This window comes from Aethalodelphis obliquidens, unplaced genomic scaffold (assembly GCF_003676395.1).
Source record: "Aethalodelphis obliquidens isolate GAN/ISIS:26980383/991018 unplaced genomic scaffold, ASM367639v1 scaffold28, whole genome shotgun sequence".
Lineage (NCBI taxonomy): Eukaryota > Metazoa > Chordata > Mammalia > Artiodactyla > Delphinidae > Aethalodelphis > Aethalodelphis obliquidens.
Window position 1 is genome coordinate 13,506,522 of NW_020837972.1, and position 3,755 is coordinate 13,510,276.

The 3,755-nt window shown below is 46.1% G+C and overlaps 1 protein-coding gene across 3 annotated transcripts in view; it reads right to left on the reverse strand.

Annotated features, from left to right (window-relative positions):
• Positions 1-3,755, reverse strand: part of TAOK3 (TAO kinase 3) — a 188,071-nt gene extending 184,316 nt beyond the window's left edge. Inside the window, exons 1-2 of one of the 3 annotated variants that reach the window (XM_027124719.1) lie at positions 3,448-3,701; positions 1,467-1,541 (exon numbers count right to left, since the gene is read on the reverse strand). The gene's annotated coding sequence lies outside the window, so the exon portion shown is untranslated. Of the gene's footprint in view, positions 1-1,466; positions 1,542-3,447 lie in introns of all 3 variants that reach the window. The other 2 variants (XM_027124717.1, XM_027124718.1) reach the window with 2 other exon arrangements.

The window sequence follows — 3,755 nt, forward strand, 5'->3', positions numbered from 1 at the left end:
ACAAAAAAAAAAAAAAAAAAAAAAAAAAAAGTATTTAGGTAACTTTAATAACATGTACCTGGAATGATAAAATTTATCAATTTAATTCCTACTATCATAAAAATTCTGAATACTTGTTTTTAACTTGGTTGCCCATAGCTTGTAAATGACTTACATCACGTTTTGGCCCATATATTCAACACATCTAATCCATAATTAGTTAGACATTAAATTTTTTTTACTAAGGTCACTCTGAGTTTAAGAATAGTAACAAACTTTTAATGTATCCTTACAAATGACAAAGTAACCAATTAAATGGATGTTATAATTAAATAATCACAAAACTAAACTGTACATTATCCCATAACTCAAAATTACTAATTCAAAACTATCCTCTCTGATTGAGGGGACTCTCTCACTGAAGATTGAAAAGAAGTTTTCTCTTAGGACAGTCACAAAGCACTTTTCGATGGAAGCTTTCCCTCTGTCTGTCTGTCAGTGTGCTTTCTTTTTAGGGGGAGGGAAGAAACAAAGACTGGAAGAAAAGACTATAAAGGAAAGATGCTTTTAATGGCTCTAAAATAAACTCTAAATAAACAGACTCTAAAGTACCAATAGTTAGTTTTCATTCATTCTCTCATACCACTGAAGCCAACAAGTATGAACACTGACAAGCAATGAGAACTTTTATTCAGGTTGGCTTAAACATTAAACCAAATTAGATACCAAGGTAGACTCTGAGATTACAATGGTTTGACTGTATATGACTCAAGTGGTAAAGAAAGTATAAAGTGGGTTATTGTATTTACTGGGCACTACTTGCATCCTGCTAAACTAAGACTAAGGATAGTTTAAGAACTCTACACCAAAAAGAACCTGCATTCTCCGGTGGCTATAACCGCTCATATGGAAGTGTAAGGCTCCTTCTTAACTCTTCTTTTGATTATATCTTTCAATTGAAAAGAAAAGAGTTAAAATGAGCATAGGTGTAACTAACTTACATACTAATAGCTTCTCAAAGTGTAGTTTTATTTTGTGAAACAAATGAAAATAAATTCCCACAGAATTCCTACCTTCCTAACCTACCCACCACCCCCACCCCCTGTCCCTGGGAATAGTTACTATAGACCCTTCCTATCACTAAAAACTCTATTACAATGACACTTTTCATTTGCACCAGACAGAAATGAGCTAACAAGCACGATGCAAGAGCTTATATGCTCAAACATTTAAACATTTCTATTACTTTGCAGAATTACTGTTACTGAGATTCCCAATCCTTCCAAATACCAACTCCTAGGTTACATGCCCTACATAAGGAATACATGCCCCTTGTAAATAACCCTCTTGAGTTAGCTGACCTTACTTTTACTTGAATTCTACCTAGGGTTCTGGAAAAATAAATTTAATGTAAAAGAAATTACACTTAATACATCTTAAATATAGTGTCTCATATTTTAAATTTGTATTTGTGTTGTTCCCCTCACCTCCATAACTTCTGTTTCTTAGGGGAGGACGTCTAGTTGGTGGAATTTTCATAACCACACCAAGCTCCATGCTCTCTGAAACCATATAAAAACTGTTCTGCATCAGGTAATATCAAATAAGAATCCTCAAATGACACATTCCCTCTACTTATTATCACCCTGATGTAAGATGTCTTCAGTAATTTTTGTCTTGGATTTAAATAGGCAGTTCTCTGTAAGCCTTCTACATTATGTCTTTGGAAAACAGTACAGCATTCCTTTCTTCCTCTTAGTTGCCCATTACTGAACATGGGCAAAGGCTTCCACTAAGACATTATTCTAAACCTGAAACAAAGAAGATATCTAAATAACTGCAAAATGATAGAATAATTACATTCCCTAGTATTTCCCCCAAACCATCATTTTCTAAGTCTGCTTCTATGAAAAAGAAGCTCGTCGCAGCGATACGGGGTGAGGAGAAGCAACACAGAGAAAAAGAGGTTAAAACATTCAAATGCAAAACTGCTGTGTGCAACCGTAACAAAGCGTGTGCATTCAAGAGAACATTCGAGAAGTAGTCGGGGCGGTATTAACAATCCTAAGTATTCCAAACAACTAGCCTGGTCATTAGTTTAATTTTCATATCCATCAAAGTAGGAGGCTGCCCCCCAATTCCCACCCCCTATCGCTTTCCACTATTCGTTTCAGCATTTTAATAGACACACACTTGCCTCCCACCAGCGCGTACGGTGTCCGGTTTAAATAGGCTTATCTCTATCCTTAGCCTGTCCTGGAATTATGTCTAAAACTCAGTCCTGGTAGCTTTTAGAATTAGAAATCCAATTGGAAAGTGCTGTTAGTTTGCCGACTCCAAAACCTCTTTTCAAAATTTAGTTCGATCTTCCAACTATCTTTCCAACACATCAAAGATAAACAGTCCACCTTAGTATATAGTTCCTTTGAGTCTGCATTGTAAACACTGATACGGACGTGCTGCCGAACCTGAAAAACTTTCTAAGCTCTCTGCTGAGCCGAAGTGAAAAAGGCAGGGTCTATCAAAATCAACAGCCTAATTAACCCAAAACCTGCATCTCCAAAAGGGTCCCTTTCCCTTTCCACTCGGTTTGCGGTGAGTTAAAGAAGTCCTCTCCAACTTTTTCATCCTGATGAAGCTATCGAGTTCAGGAAGCCCCTCACTTTCAAGGCATCCAAGCCCAACTCGGAGAAACAAACGGGAAGCCAGGGGGCCAGTGAGAAGAGGTCCCCAGCCCCTCGCTCCTGCCCTTTCCAAGATCCCCGCGCTTCGGCCAGACCCTCCAGCCTGCGCGTTCTCCTAGAAGATGTCTCATTACATAATCCCCTTTCCTTAGAGTCACCCACAGAGTCACGGGGGCTCAGGCGATCCCCTGTCTCCCACTCCGCCCTTAGGAAGCTCGGCTGAGTGCACCCGGGGAGCGGAGGCCGGCTGTCCCGACTCACCCGGCGCCGCGACCCGGACCCAGGCCCCCTCTTCTCACCCAAGCGGGGCGGGGCCGCGCCTCCACCGCACGCCCCCCGGGTCCCCGCTCAGACCCGGGTCCCCAGCCCCCGCGGGGTCCCCCGTCACAGTCGCTGTTCCAGCCCCTCTCGGGGTCCTCCAACACACCTGCTGTCCCAAGCCCTCTCGGGGTCCCCTTGCCGCTGAGAGCCGCTGTCCTTGCCCATTTCAGGGTACCCTCCCTTGAGAACCACTGTCCTGGCTCCTCTGGGGGTGCCCCTTCAGACCCACTTTTCCAGCCCTTCTGGGGGTCCCCTCCCTTCACACCCGCTCTGTCCCAAGTCCTCTCGGGGTCTCCCTCTCAGACCCGCGGGGCCGGCCCCTCTGGGGATCTCCTCTTCACAGTCCAGACTGTCAAACCCACTCCCGGAACTCCCCTCACTCGGGTCCTCGCCGACCCCACTCCGCCCTGGGTCCCCTCGCCCCGACTCATTCTGTCACCTCTCCGCGCCCCGGTGCTCTCACCTCAGACCTGCTGTCACCACCCCGGGCCCGGCGTCGCCGCCGCCGCTTCCTCTCCCACACTTGTTACCGAGTCGCTCTTCTGCCGCTTGTTCCCCGGTGGATCCCCGGGTCCAGTCGTTGAGTGTCGGGTCCGGCCGCGCGGAACCTCCGCCCGCGGTCTCCGCGTCGGGTCCCACTCTCTCACGCAGGTCCCCACAGCCGCCGCCGCCACCACCGGGAGCCACACGGACCCTCCCGCGGCCGCCGCTGCTGCTGTCCGAGGTGCGGCTCCTGCCAGGGGTGGCCAATCGCACCCGATTGCGCCGAGC